This window comes from Nothobranchius furzeri, chromosome 6 (assembly GCF_043380555.1).
Source record: "Nothobranchius furzeri strain GRZ-AD chromosome 6, NfurGRZ-RIMD1, whole genome shotgun sequence".
Taxonomy (NCBI): domain Eukaryota; kingdom Metazoa; phylum Chordata; class Actinopteri; order Cyprinodontiformes; family Nothobranchiidae; genus Nothobranchius; species Nothobranchius furzeri.
The window spans coordinates 45,512,091-45,528,083 of record NC_091746.1 but is presented as its reverse complement, the minus strand read 5'-3'; the positions used below and the strand labels follow the sequence as shown (position 1 = coordinate 45,528,083).

At 40.8% G+C, this 15,993-nt stretch overlaps 1 protein-coding gene across 2 annotated transcripts in view; it reads left to right on the top strand.

The window, feature by feature from the left end:
* The first annotated feature begins 3,434 nt into the window (after positions 1–3,434).
* The window catches only part of plppr1 (phospholipid phosphatase related 1), a 63,431-nt gene continuing 50,872 nt past the window's right edge, over positions 3,435–15,993 (top strand). For both annotated transcript variants that reach the window (XM_015976642.3, XM_054744212.2), the window contains exon 1: positions 3,435–3,951. The gene's annotated coding sequence lies outside the window, so the exon portion shown is untranslated. The remainder of the gene's footprint in view (positions 3,952–15,993) is intronic.

Sequence of the window (15,993 nt, the reverse complement as noted above, 5' to 3'; positions counted from 1 at the left end):
TAACATTTTCTATTCTTTATTAATTTTTTTAAACACTATTTTTACTTTTTATGTTGTTTTATTCTTTTAATGCCAGTGATAATAATCACAGATAAATTATGATTATGGTTGTTTCTATATGCGGAAAAGGAGATCCTAAAATTTGAAGATAAGGTCCGTGCATGAAAAATGTCAATACAATACATTCTGCTATGTTTACATGCCATTCTTACATGTTTCTTATATGGGTTACCCTGCTTGAAGATGTGATTTGCCTCTGGGAAGAGAGTAAAATCTTGTAATTTAACAACATGTCAAGTAAAGCTACAGCTGTTTTTCTCTCTCTCTTTCTAAAAAAGGGAGAATCCTGAATAAACCAGAATGCTTTGCAGGCAGTTTTTTAAACCGTTTCTTCCCAGGCTGCTGCTCCACTCTGTTATCTGTGAAGGCTGACCTCAAAATAGCCAAGAGATTTCCATTCTGCAGTTTCTGGAGGAGAGCAGCACAAAGATGGACAGTGAAGTTTTCATTTGTTTCTCCATGTTTGTTTCAAATAATAATTTGACATGTGTTTTTTTTGCACTTGTTAAAAATAATACTATACAGGTGAAAGTTGAAGAATTAGAATATGATGCAACAGTTAATTTATGTCAGTAATTTCACTTAAAAGGTGAAACTATCGATCGGCTCCAAAGAGGTTCTGGCAAACTGTCCGGCGCCTCAGGAGAGGAAGGCAGCAACTCGCTCACACTGTTTACAGTGGGGATGGGGAGCTGCTGACGTCAACTGAGGCTATAGTCGGACGGTGGAAGGAATACTTTGAGGAGCTCCTCAATCCCACCAATGCGCATTCCGAGGAGGAACCAGAGCTGGGAGGCCTGGGGATGGACTGTCCGATCTCGGGGGCAGAAGTTGCTGAGGTAGTCAAACAACTACACAGCGGCGGAGCCCCGGGGGCGGATGAGGTTCGTCCTGGGTATCTCAAGGCTATGGATGTTGTAGGGCTGTCATGGTTGACACGTCTCTACAACATTGCGTGGTCATCGGGGGCAGTTCCTAGGGAGTGGCAGACCGGGGTGGTGGTCCCCATCTTTAAGAAGGGTGACCTGAGGGTGTGTTCCAACTATAGGGGGATCACACTCCTCAGCCTCCCTGGAAAGGTCTACGCCAAGGTACTGGAGAGGAGGGTCCGATCGATAGTTGAATCTCAGATAGAGGAGGAGCAATGTGGTTTTCGTCCTGGCCGTGGAACTGTGGACCAGCTCTATACCCTTGCAAGGGTGATGGAGGGGGCATGGGAGTTTGCCCAACCAATCCACATGTGCTTTGTGGATTTGGAGAAGGCTTATGACCGTGTCCCCAGGGGCACCCTGTGGGGGACGCTCCAGGAGTATGGGGTGGGTGGCTTTCTGTTAAGGGCCATTCAGTCCCTTTACCAGAGGAGCGTGAGTTTGGTCCGCATAGCCGGTAGTAAGTCGGACCTGTTCCCAGTGAGGGTTGGACTCCGCCAGGGCTGCCCTTTGTCACCGGTTCTGTTCATCACTTTTATGGACAGAATTTCTAGACGCAGCCGTGGTGTGGAGTGTGTCGAGTTTGGTGGCAGGAGAATCTCGTCTCTGCTTTTTGCGGATGATGTGGTCCTCCTAGCTTCATCCAGCTCTGACCTTCAGCTCTTGCTGGGTAGGTTCGCGGCCGAATGTGAAGCGGCTGGGATGAGGATCAGCACCTCCAAATCTGAGACCATGGTTCTCCACCGGAAAAGGGTGGCTTGCCACCTCCGGGTCGGGGGAGAGGTCCTACCTCAAGTGGAGGAGTTTAAGTATCTCGGGGTCTTGTTCACGAGTGAGGGTAGGAGGGATCGGGAGATCGACAGGCGGATTGGTTCGGCGTCTGCAGTGATGCGGACGCTGAGCCGATCTGTCGTGGGGAAGAGGGAGCTGAGCCAGAAAGCCAGGCTCTCGATTTACCGGTCGATCTACGTCCCAATCCTCACCTATGGTCATGAGCTTTGGGTAATGACCGAAAGAACGAGATCGCGGATACAAGCGGCCGAAATGAGTTTCCTCCGTAGGGTGGCCGGGCTCAGCCTTAGAGATAGGGTGAGGAGCTCGGACATTCGGGAGGGACTCGGAGTAGAACCGCTGCTCCTCCGGATCGAAAGGAGCCAGTTGAGGTGGTTTGGGCATCTGGTCAGGATGCCTCCTGGACGCCTCCCCGGGGAGGTGTTTCGGGCATGTCCTGCCGGCAGAAGGCCCCCGGGTCGACCCAGGACACGTTGGAGAAGTTACATCTCCAATCTGGTCCGGGAACGCCTTGGGGTCCTGCCGGAGGAGCTGGTGGACAAGGCCGGGGAGAGGACGGCCTGGAGCTCCCTAGTTGGGATGCTGCCCCCGCGACCCGGACCCGGATAAGCGGAGGAAGACGACGACGACGACGAGGTGAAACTGATACATGAGATAAACTCATCACATCATGCACAGCCAGATATTTCAGCCTTTATTGGTTATAATTGGGATGATGAGGGCTTACAGCTAAAAATGTTAAATTAGAAATGTAAACATGGTAATGAGACAAATCAAAAATATAATCTGAAATACAAAGTAAACATAATTTAAATGTAAACAGTCACATGTTAAGGTAAATATCAAAGCACTTTTGATCCATTCATGATTTCTACGTATTTCTGTTCAACTGAAGTACAACTTTATGTGAATGAGGTCAAACATTTTAAACATAGGTTTGCATCACTGATGCTCGCTTAAGCCATTTGTGCCCCGTCTACTTTTGCAATCAAAATCACATCATTGATTTGGAGGAAAAGCAACATTTTTAATAGCCTACTATTCTTTTCAAAACATCTTTTCTTCTTTTTGGTAGCTGACGTCTTGGTCTTGGACCTCTACCTTGGATGCTAACCCCTGATCTTAACCGACTGAGACCTGCAGTGCTTTGGATGCCATGTCTGGGTTATTATTATTTTATTATTATTATTATTATTATTATTATTATTATTATTATTATTATTATTATTATTATTATTATTATTTGTCTCGACTTTCTTTTGAACAAGGTATGATGTATTACTTTTGAAATCTTTTTACCTACTTCATGTCAGTCATTCACATATTGAAGTGATTCATAAATTCTGTAGGCCTGGCAGCCTGGGCGTGGCATTTAAGTGTGATACAACTGAAAAAAAAAATAAATAAAATGTGTAACAGTGACGCAAAAAATAAAAATGCAACAAAATAAACTTGTGATCAAAACAAAAAATGTATATGAGTAAAATATTAAAACACAACATGTAATGGATGCTCAAACTAATGCTCTTTGAAATAAATAAATAAATAAATAAATAAATAAATAAATAAATAAATAAATAAAAGCATATAGATGATGATCAAACAAGAAATTATTGGAATCATAAAAATTGAACAAGTAATTAATCAATTTGGAATGATTCACACCTGTGGAAAAGCCTGGATCCAATTCTGCACAGCATTATTGTCTGGGGCGTTTCAATAGCCAATCAGCAGCAGAAGCAGCCACTCCTCAGCCGACCATCCACCTCAGTGACGCCTCGTGCATATCAAGCAGTTAAAGATTCTGCCTTTCACGGAGAAACAATTGTGCTTTTTTATTTATTCATTCATTTCTTTACAAGAACCAGGAGCTCCAGTTCAAGGGGGGTCAGACAGACTCCCTCCTTGTAACACACAGGTCTCTACAGAATTAAAACACGCTCCACTGAAGCCGCTTGTCCCCGCCCCCTCCCTTCTCCACCCGAGAAGACAGCATCATCCATCCTTGCAGGGCTCACGCGCGCTGCGTGATCCTCCACATCACAGCCGAAGCTTCTCCGAGCCGATGGAGTAGTAGTAGTAGCGTAGTGGGAGGCTGCTGTTCCTTTAATTCCTCCTTCGCGTTTAATGGAGTCGCCTTTTCCCAGGCATATTCCTCCACCACATCGCGGTAAGTGTCCGCTTGCAGCCGCTGCTGAAGGCAAAGACTAAATAATCTGAGCAGCTATTGTCTGTTGCCGAGGCAAGTTCGGACCTTTAATCAAGACACACAAGTCTGAGCTGTTCTGCTAGATTCAGAGGCGTGATGGATGAATGGATTTCTCTTCAGCCGCGTTAAAAACCGGGATCATTGTTGAAGATCAGCAGCAGCTTGTCGGTATTTTGACAGACACCTGTCTTTATGCCAGCAACACGCTGACCACCTAATGGAGCTGCCTTTTGCGCTCACAACAGAAATCATTCATGAGGATTTCATCTGCGCTGCGCAGGTGGCCTCCCCCCTCCAATTTAACAGCTGAGATTTGTATAAACGTGTCGCCTCCGTTGCCGAGCAAAACGTGTTTTCAGTCCAGCAGAATAGGGGAAAAAAATGTGGCCCGTCTCCCCGCCCCCCAACACCAGAGCCTGGCCATGTCTTCTCAAGCAGCGCCTCATAGTCGTGCAGGGCAGCGGATGCCTCTCAAAATGCACCCAAAAGCTGAATTTTAATCGCTTTTATGACATTTTCAGAGTGAAATATTTAATTTAAAACAGTTGCATGGGTTTCTCCTCTGATCTCCTCTACTATCATCTATTATCACTGCAATAAGCCACTGTGTGTCCATCCACACTGCTGGTTTGAGCTTGAGTGAGGACTGGGAAACGGCAAAAATCAAATAGCCCTTAAGAGAAAATAAACAAGCATGTCACATTTGTTTTGTAGGCACATCTTAATTTGCTATTTGATGTTGGATTTAAATTATTAAATTATTCCAGTGATCTCCTACTCCCCAATTCCCTGAGGGCCAGTATCCTGCATTTTTTAGTTGTTTCCCTAATCCATTTAATTCACCTGTTCAGCAGCTCATCAGGCTCTGCAGAAGTCTGTTGATCACCTGCTGATTAAAATGAGGTTTGCTGATTGCTCAGTGATCACTGCATTAGTTGTATGCATGCATGATGCAACATATCGGCCAATGCAGGAAAATAGTGTGGAATATGCTGCAACACAATTATTATCCAATTTGCAACAAAGAAGGCCAGACTGTAGATATAATCATTGTCTCATTAATTAATTAAAAACCGTTTGTAATCTGATTTAGCTGCAGATTATTTACAGCTATACAACCTTCAGCCTATAAAAGCCTAAATGTATTACTAAAGACAAATGTGTGTATTTAACTCTTAACCTTCCTAAACCCAGCACTAAGGATAAAAAGCATCACCCACCCAGGGCAAATAGGCAGGTACTCCTACTGGATTTTTTCAGGAGTAACCTTTTGGGGAAAGTGGTGCAGATGTACAAGAGCATCATGTTGTCCCTGTTGTGTCAGCTAGCAGACGTATGGTATTCTTCAGCAGACAGATGGCAGGTGGCTGGACATCAGGTGATCGTTTCCTTGCTGTCAGCAGGATCTGGTGAATAATGGACACCTTTTGGAACGCGGCCACAAACCGCACAGTGTATGTTTGCTGTTATTGACGAAGCCCATGTGCTGCATATGTTAAACCCTGCACTGGCCACTTTGTTAGACACACCTGGGTGGGACACAGTTACGGTTTTAGCTTCAGGAATGGTTGTGGAACTTTTTCTGAGATTCTGGTCCATTTTGAATTGATGGTATCAAACAGCTGTTTGAGATGTGTCGGCTGCACATCCATGATGTGGACCTCCCATTCCACCACATCCCAAAGGTTCTGGACTGGATTGAGATATGGTGGCTCTGGAGGCTGTTGGAGTCCAGTTGACACTATACATTATTCTGCTGGAAGTAGCCATCAGAAGATGGGTCCATTGTGGTCATAAAGAGATGGACGTGGTCAGCAACAAAACTCCGTCAGGCTTTTTAAACCAGGATCAGTTGGTGCTAAGGGGTCCAAAGTGGGAGAGAAGAATTCCAGATCAGATGACCCTGTGTGGATTTTCATTTCACTTTCCTGTAGCTGATAGGAGAGATAGGTGTGATCTTCTGCTTCTGTTGTTCATCTGCTTCAAGGTTCAACATGTTCAGAGATGCTACAGACCTAAGCTGGATTTGAGCTTCTTTCTATCGTCTCAAACCAATTTGCCAATTCTGCTCTGATCTCAACAAGGAATTTCTACCCACACGACTTCTGCCATCACAATATTTTCTTTCTTTTTGGCCATTTGCTGTAAACACTAGAAGTTGTGGGTGAAAATCCCGGTAGATCAACAGTTTCTAAAGTATGCCAACAACCAAATCAATATCAAAGGTATTTAAATGTCACGTTTTCCTTATTTAGACGCTCAGCTTGAACTTGAGCAATTCATCTTAACCACCTCTATGCTTAAATACATTGAGTCGCTGCCATGTGATTGGGCGATTAGCTATCAGTGTCATCAGGAGTGTCTAATAAAGTGGCTGCTGAGAGTATATGGGTGTTTGTATTAGTTTAGCATTTTTCTAACTATTCATGACAGTCAGAATGACATCATTTGAGTTTATGACGTCATCAGCAAAAAACCTTCCAATTTCTACATTTAAACATCATTTTTTAAATGACCAATAATGGATCTTAAATACATTTTTGTACTAATTGGTGATAATGTTTGGCACTATATGTGTAATCCTGATTTGTACATTTTATGTTCCTAAATTCAGTTTAAAGTACCTGTTTTAACTTTATTTGTTGCTAAAGTCATAATTGTTGGTATAAATTAGCTTTATCTCACTTTGCAAGGTTAATTATTCATTAGGGTTTAAAAAAATTTCAGATATTTTTGGTAATTATTTTTCCTTTGTCAGGTTTTCTCAAGAATTCTCTGCTTTTGTTCCAAGTGATATGTGAAGCTCTTTATCTCTGTCCAGATTATTTAAGAGAGCTGCAGCCGGCAAGGTTTTATAGCTGAAGTGTGCTCCTCTTATCATGACTAATTTCTAAAGGCAGGGAACAGAGGGGGCTGCAGAGATGCACCATAGTAAAGCATCCACTGAGATTTATGAAAATGAAATTCAGCTCTTATAGATTTCTTCCACAGTGATAAATCACTACACAAAATCTAAATGCATATTGAAATCTGATGCATCATTGTTTCCCTGCATTTCCATTTCTTTATCCTCCCATCTGGCTGTGTAACCATAGACTTAACGAAGAGGACAAAAACACTGTGGTATTTTACACATACACATTATTACAAGGAAACACCAGCAATGCTTCATGTCGGGTAAAATGAAACACCAGACAAGCGTATGGCAGTGAAGCTTGGTAAAGGAGTGACCTTTGAACCCATGTCTGATATGCAGCTCCGCAGTTCTCATCCACATTACTATCGATCGAACACACACACACACACACACACACACACACACACACACACACACACACACACACACACACACACACACACACACACACACACACACACACACACACACACACACACACACACACACACACACACCGTTTCAATGGTCCAATGCTAGCAGGGATCTGATTACAACTCTATATGGGGGCAGTGTGATTAATGTGTTCGGGTTGCCTTGATTTGGTAATAGATCTGTCAGTGTGATGCCTCTTGGGAATGATTGGCTGTAGTGTGTGAGATAATGCCGGCCTCTTGAGACAAAGTGACCCTGTTGTTATTTGAGGAAGCTGATACATACAGGTGACAAGTTTTACAGCGCAGTAATTGATGAGTCAGAGTGAATGTTTCTGACATAATCTGCATTCCCAGTAAGTTGTAGTGAAATGTTTTTATACAGCTTCTCATTTGTCTAAAAAAATGGAAGTATTAACGTGATCGGATCATGAAAGAAATTGTGAGACGACAGGGTCATTTCCCTCCAACAGATAGTGTGTTGTGGGTTAGGGTAGTAAGAGTTATTTGAGGAAAAAAACATGTACACATTAAAGACAGTAGAAATGTACATCTGTTTGGTTTAGTGTGCTGATACCAATTCCCAAGTCTTGTACAGGTCTGACCTGCTGATACAGACTCTGGCTGATTCAGAACTAACATTTTTATGTATGTCAACATCAGATATTCCTTGTAGAAGTTCGGACTTCCAAAACCATAATTTCAAAGTTGCACAACCCTCCCACTGTCTTTATGGGTGACCCTGCGAGTAAAGTTCACCATGGAGCAGGATTGATAGTTTATCCCTTGAGGTCCACGTGGCAGGGGTGAGGTGGTGCTCACTCCTCACCCCTGCCACGTGGACCCAAGAAATAAACCATCAACCCTGCTCAACGGTCAACTTTCCTTACGGGGTTACACCCATTAGGACAGTGGGAGGGTTAAATGTTTGTTTGGAATTAGGGCTGGGCGATATGGAAAAAAATGGTCAAGATCAATATCACAATATAAAGGAATCACTGTTTTTGTTAATCTTTAATGTTCCTTGGTTCTTTCAAATGAGATTTAAAAATAAGTGTAGGTTATTTTTTTATTTAATGATTTTCTAGCAAAAGCTGAATGTAATCAAATATTGTACAACAGTTTTGGATTAATGCAAGGTTTGTTTTAAACCAAAATCTTCAAGCATTAAAGAACAGAACGCAATAAAACGGGCATCAAAATAAAAATTCTCAATTTCTTTGCTTGTATATAAAAATAAATAACAATAGAAATGTAAAAAGATGAAACATGTTTTTTTTTCCAAGTTAATTAAAGTTAAGTCAAACGTGTGACACACAGATATTTTCTTACCCACAGATCAGAACCTCTGTATCTGAAAGAAGGTGTGTTTCTGAGATTCTTGGTAATATCCCTTAACATGGCACGCTCTGATTTGTTAAGAAATTAATGGGAATATAAAAACAGAACTCACTTCACGGTGAGTCAGTGTTCCAGTTCTAGAGGAAGCTACGGAAACGGCCATTCGTAGTGAAGTCTCTTTAACTAAGAAGCAGTTAAAAAGACAGCAATACAATAAAATAGATGAGATACATCGTCTTTGGTGTGTTGCTGTGTTAAGTTTCAAATTCCATCTTTCAGTTCTTTTTAAAACACAGAAAAGGTTTATTTACCTGTAACGTTTCAAAACGTTACAATTCTAAAGGGATGCAACGTGTAGCTCAGACAGATGAACTAATATTTTTCAGCATGAGAAATTGGAAGTGTGGTGTGAGAGCGTGTGGAGAAAGTCTAATACATGTTTGCCACGCCCGTTTCGTGAGAGTTGGCACTAGTGCTGCCACAATAAGTTGATTTGTCACATTGACATCGACAAACAAAATAGTCGACTATGAATGCATTTTTTATCTCACCTGCTGTGGTGCTTTCTGCCTTTCTGCTTAACACATGCGCAGTAAAGGCCAGCGGGGTCAGCCACTGCTTTCAGCTTAAGGAACATGCGCACACATAGGGGCCATCCAGATCTACCCTTGAATCAGAATCACCAGAGAAAGACATCACGACGAGTAAGGCAACGTAGCTGAAATGTTTGGGAGTATTTTACAAAGACAGAAGAGAAGCAGTACAGTTTTAAAATCTGTTTAGTGAAACTCTCCTTTCACGGGAGAACATCGGCGATGTAGCCTGGCAAGCCAGACTAAATAAATGTATTATTTAGTCTGGCAACACTCCATTGACGGCTCTCGGTTGTGGGGCGGGTTCTACCGTCGTCTTTCAAATGATCTCTGCATGCTACTGGACAATGAATGTGACATGTCACTCTGTTGCATCATCCCACCCACCAGGCATATAGAGGGCCCTGATTGGCCCACAAAGCAGATAAAGCTCTGTGATTTGTTCACTAAGCAGATAGAGCACTATGATTGGGCCACCATTAAGGCCCAATCACAGCTCTTTATGTGTTTGAAACCTCTCTAGAGAGCTGTGATTGGCCAGCCAGAATGCTGTTAGGGGCTGCAGAGGTTCCAGTGGAGCGTTCCTAGACCAAACTTTGCAAAGCAAGAATTTGGTCTAGTTCACTAGGCTATCGGCAGTGTTGGGAACGTTACTTTAAAAAAGTAATTAGTTATAGTTACTGATTACTTTGTCAAAAAAGTAACTCAGTTACTAACTGAGTTACAAAATCATAAAAGTAACTAATTACCAACAAAAATAACTACTTAGTTACTTCTTTCATTAAAGCATGCAAGAATTACTACAATAGTGAAATATAAATGACTAATGACTGGAACATAATAAAATGTATGTCCAAATGTTTTTTATTAACCTGAATAATTTAAATAAATAAGTACTTAACAGGAGGAACTACTAATAGGAACATTACACTAATCTAGACTATTAAAATGTCAGTTGTGATATTTAACAAGACCCCAATCAGCTAACATTTAAAATTGCAAATAGAAACACCTGTAAAGGTTCCCGAGCCTTTAAATGGTATCTCGGTCTAGTTAAATTACAGAAATAAATGTAATTTTGCACAGTATTCTAATTTTTCCAGCTTCACATAATTGTGTGTTTTTAGCAGCATTTCTGTTGCTGGTAATCTAGTAACGGTTAAATAAATAAAATCCTTTAAAATGACACTAGAAGAGGCACAAGCCTGATGTAGGACTCACATTTACTAACTTGGGTCAGACCCAACCACAGAAGAGCTGAAGCTGGGTGGTAAACACACACAGGTAGTTCTAATAACACCTGAGCTCCATGACGTTTGAGACTGATGCATCAGTGTTACAGCAGGACTAAATACATGATCAGGAACAGGTTACAGCTGGATGATCTAGGAAGGTAGAAGATCAGGACGTCTGAGCGGTGAACAGGTGAGCGGACCTTCGGGACATCCCGCTGTCACGCCAAGAACGGCACAGCTGCAGACCCGCAGATTCGCTGCTGCAGCAATGAATCTGCGGGTCTGCAGCCGTAGATATTCATCACGTCTTCCTTGTTCTTCACGGGCCGTGATGCGCTTGGATGAAAACATCTGCCTCTTTATCCTGATCAGCTGATGACCGCTTCAACACACCGCACTGCTCAATGCACGCATTTCCTTATCAGTAACAGAAACGATCGTTTTGTTAAAAGAAGAAGGTAATTAATTAGTTTACTCGTTACAGAAAGAAATATTTTTTTGATTAACGTGGTTATTTTAAACGGCGTTATTACCATCACTTGCTGTGTCTACACTACAGCAGGCAGCGACTGAGACAGTGAGGGTCTCCGCCCACCCGGCCAATCATCATCGTGTTTGTAAGTGCATTACCGACACCTCTCTCTCCCTGGCTGCAGCTGAAGTGTGGCGATCAGAAAGCCTCACACTGTTGCTCAACGTTCGACAAGCACATAGTAACGCACAACCTTCCGTCCCCAGTAACGGTAACGGCGTTGCAATGGCGGGAAAAGTAATTAATTAGATTATTCCGTTACCTATAAAAGAACGCCGTTAGAAATGCTGTTATACTTAAACAGCGTTACTCCCAACACTGGCTATCGGCGATGCACAAGCACCTTAAAAGGAAGCACGTCATGGCGCAGAACAGAGTCGCCTCTGTAAGCTAATTACTTCTTGGTAGCTGCTTGACAGAGAGTTACTTGCATTCATAGGTGTAGTTAAAACAGTAGCGGTGGCAATTTTATTATCTTTAGAACACATATGTATGTCACATACTTGCTCTAATGTTACAAACGCTAAGGATTTATTTTATTCTGCTACGAAAACGTTCCTGTTCCTCAATGGACGAGTTTGTTATGAAGCCAAAAGTGACTATTTTAGCTGCACACTTTTGTGAGCACAAATCATTTTTGTGTACAATTTGTTTTTGGTTTTGGGTGCTGTAAAGGGTTAATTTACATTTATTTAACGAACCATAAGACGTAAGATTCCATAGTAAATATGAAATCAATGTTATGGATCTTTGGGTACTTTTAACCAGAAGATTGGAACTTAACTTAACAGAAGAGAGAGTCACCTTTAAAATTTAAGAAGATTTATTTCTAAACAATTTTAAACAAGACTAACTCTAAATTCTGTGAATGGATGGATCTTAGTGTGAATGAGATGTGAGATGAATGGTGTATGTGTGAGTGATGTTTGTCATCAGAACTTTCGTATCCGGAGAAGCAAGTCTGAATGATGTTTTGATGTTTTTCTCTTAAGCTATCGTAGTTTCATAAACACGAGACGCCATTTGTCGTTCCACACATACCGTTCAGGATGAGACCTCCGTATAGATCCAGAATGCCAGGTCCTCGGACCCCCCTTTCGGTACCGGAGCCGATGCAACAGCGTCAGCAGTACGACAGACTAGTCTTTGAATTGTCTCCAGGTAAAAAGCGACAGTTGGTTGACAGCGTCAGATGGACCCAGAGTGTCAGTGAGTTCAGCTTTTATTCTGAAAGGAACCGCTGCTTGGTTGGTACAATGCAACAGATTTTATCCAGCTTGTTGGTTCTTTGCTCAAAAGGAAGTCTGGGTGGCCGGTCCGAAACTTCTCATAGAATACGGTGAATTGCAGTGAACTGTAGAGAACTCGGAGAACTGAACTAAGATGGCGTGGGTACTGGTTTTATTAATCTGGATGTTTTGATTTATGGTCGAATCAAAGTTGGCAGATTTATGGTCGAATCAAAGTTGGCAGATTTATGGTCGAATCAAAGTTGGCAGATTTATAAACACCACAGAGACTATGCCATGCTTCAGAAAGGAAAGTTCCGATTGGATGAGTAAAAGCAATGTGTCGTGCGTTTACATTACATGCCGTCAGGGTTTCTAGTGCAGCTAGATTAAAGTCATATTACTTATTGAAACTTACTAATCATAACATTTTCATTTCACAGATCGGTCAACATCTTATTATTGACTAACACTTTGTTTGATTAGCTTTATAAAAAATGGAGTTCTTTGATTTATTAAAAGGATAGAGTCCTTTATCTTATTCTTCTCTTGAGCTGGAAAGAAAGCAGTTTAGAAGCAAATGCATGACCTTGAGGCAGTCTCATGCATATTAGGTCTGTGTCAGAGGCATCTGAGGAGAGAGGGTAAACTTCGGTGGAATAGCTCCGTCATCACGTTACAGTGCCTACCTTCATTTGACTATCATTTGTATTAACAGGTTACAGAGTTAATTAAAAGCTGTTTGATAAGCTGTCATCTTGTCTTTATTATTAGATGGCACATGACTGATCACACTTCAACCTTGAAGCTAATGATGGGTATATTGAAGCTCCCTGGTGCAATAAGCTATACTTTTATGCATGACACGATTAGGCGACCAATCGTCAACAAAACTGGTGACTAGTCAACTATTAAAATAGTTTTTGGCTGCCCAGTTGGCACCCCTCATTATTTCTATTTCTCTCTTTATGGGTCCTCAAATGTTGGTAGGTTCTTCTTCATGAGCTTCTTGGGATAAAAGATAAATGGGGGGCTTCGTTAGAAATATAATGTTTCCAAGTCCACTGTTTGGGAAGGCTGCTCGATTTGCAACTTCTAACAACGCAAGAGTAAACTTTGAAAGAGGAGCAAAATAATTGCTAACTTTGTTTTTGGTGTTTTGCTGAAAACCAAATCAACCAACCATCTTTGCTGTGTACGACAGCGTCGCTTATGTCATTGTGCCCCAGAGCAGCTGTGGCTGAAATGTAGCTAATCAGTATCAGTGTGACAATGTGTATGTGAATGGATGAACGACTAACTGTAGTATAAAGTACTTTGGAGTCCTCTTACTCAAAAAGTGTTATGCAAGTGCAGGTCATTTATTATTAAACAGAAAAGAGCTTCTATGGTCAGCTGAAGGTCCAAGCAAGAAAGAACAATAGAAAAAAGATTTGATCCATATTGCAATGTTGCAAAATCTCACAGGAAACAACTGAGCAATGTTTTTTTTTATGTGCATCACCCATTTGTGGTTTCATTCTAACATCCTTAATTGGCCAAACATTCTAAAACACCACTGCTAACGAGTTTAGATGATAGTGACCAAGTCGCTAAAGCAGATGGAAGGTGTTGTGAGCATTATGGCAATACAGAAAGATATGAGCTGGAGACATGAGGGAGGAAAAATGTGTTTATTGCAGCTAATCATAGCCATAATTCTTAATGTTGTTGCATTGTATTTTTTTAGGATGGCTTGCCATTGTGTTCATGTTAGACAGTGAATGTTGGTGTTTTGGTGTTCACCCTCTGCAGGTATATTTCTGCCGTGTTTGAATGCAGGCGAAGCTGAAAAAGTTGTCACCAATCAAAACATTTCCTTTCAAAGTCATTCAACCTTTCTCGAATATTAAGTGACTTGTGGAAAGCAAGGCGTGACTTTGCTTTGTAGATGTCACTTTAGAAGGTGGATACATTCTGTTTACTCTGCAAAACCGTGGTTCTGTTTCTTTCATGTGACAAATAAAATGCCAAAAGCATCTCTGTTTCCCTACGGATCTTCTTGTTATGTAACCAAAACTAATTAATTCACATTGCTGAAAGCTAACAGATGCAATACTGTGAGAACATTGAGATGTTTCTCCATGGAGATTTTCTTTATTCTCAGTTTAGTCAGGAGATCGATGATGCCGTGAGTTTCTGAAATGGCAGATCAAGAGCCGATTTGATCTAAATTTAGACAAAAATCTGAAAATTTTACAAAGCAGCGTGAGAAAAAGATGCATTGTCTGACTGAGCACTTAAATCACTGTGGGGAAACAAATGCAACACCCTTGGGAAAGCATGCAATTTTCCTAATTAGAGGTTTACATTCATGCAGAAGAAAAAACCACTTGAGGCCTTATTTTCTAATGACATGTGTTTGAATGAAAAAGAACAATTTATTCCTACTGCATCAGTTTATTGTCTCAGTGCAAGCTTTTGCTGTTTTGCACACACAAGGTGCAGAAGTAAAATAGTGCAGAATCTAATTTGGAGCTCTGCACCTAAACAACCCAATACACACCAGTGAAATGAAACCCATGAGCTAAATTTATTCTCAAATTAACAGATTGGCATAATTTCTCCTACTTCTTTCATGACAGATCACAAGATGATTAGATTTGACTGAGGAATGAGGATTCAGATAGAAAACTATAGATGGATATGACAGGATTATTTTATGAGGGTAAAAAAAAGCATAAAAATCTACCAAAATGGTCAGGATAGATCATTTATGCAGGTTTCTCAGTTTAGTTTCTTTTTTGTGTTTTAAACCAGGACTTTTGCTTAAAGGGGAAAAAAATAACGTTTGATTTTCAAAAGCACTCAATTTTTTTTACTTTAAAACTGAAAGTCTTTGAATCATAAGAAGACAAAGCATTTGGAGACAAACCCAATAACCCAAAAGGGACTTGAAAAGTAATTCATCCCCAAAATATGTTACTCAAGCAAGTCTTCACATGATCCTTTTGTGAAATCTCTTTTTGTGTATTTTTCTCTTTCGTCTTGTTCTCCTGTCACACTCAATTTTCTTTTTCTGAGTCGATTTTCTGACTGATGTTTTTATTCCAAGGTAGAATTGAATCGTACAGATGGCAGCTGCCTTTTATGCTAACACCCAGTCATGTTAATGTTTTACACACACTGACAAAAAAGTAGATAGAAAAAGTTTGCAGAAGTGGTTTTGTAAATGGAAGGCTCAGACCAACCCATCCTGAGATGACTTTGGTTTAGTCACAAGATGACTTTGAGCAAAGCAATATAAACAACTTTGTACTCTCAAGCATTTTTCTCTCCCAGGAAATATTTTAAAGCACACAAGGGAAGATGGAAAACTATTTATAGCAACAAGGATGCTTTGCAGGCTCTGTTTCTATCTCTGTGTGCTGTTGTGCAATCAGCAGATCAGGAGGCTGAAGCATAATAAAATAAGATTTTCTGATTTCAGAAGATTTCAGTAAGAAGTTTAATTATTTAGCAATCCATAAATGACAAACACTGCATATTTGTAATTTGATTCCACCTCAAAATGCATTAACATGTTTTATCAAATCCAAAAGCCATAAATCGTTGGTGAGAAATTGCACACATTTATGAGGGAGCTTCCAAAATGTCTTGACACATTGTGAATTCTCAAGTTCTTGGAGTAAGCTGCTTGAACTTGGTGTTTTTGTTATAATTTCTTTAACATATTTAAAATTAGCCATAACAAATATCTAGAA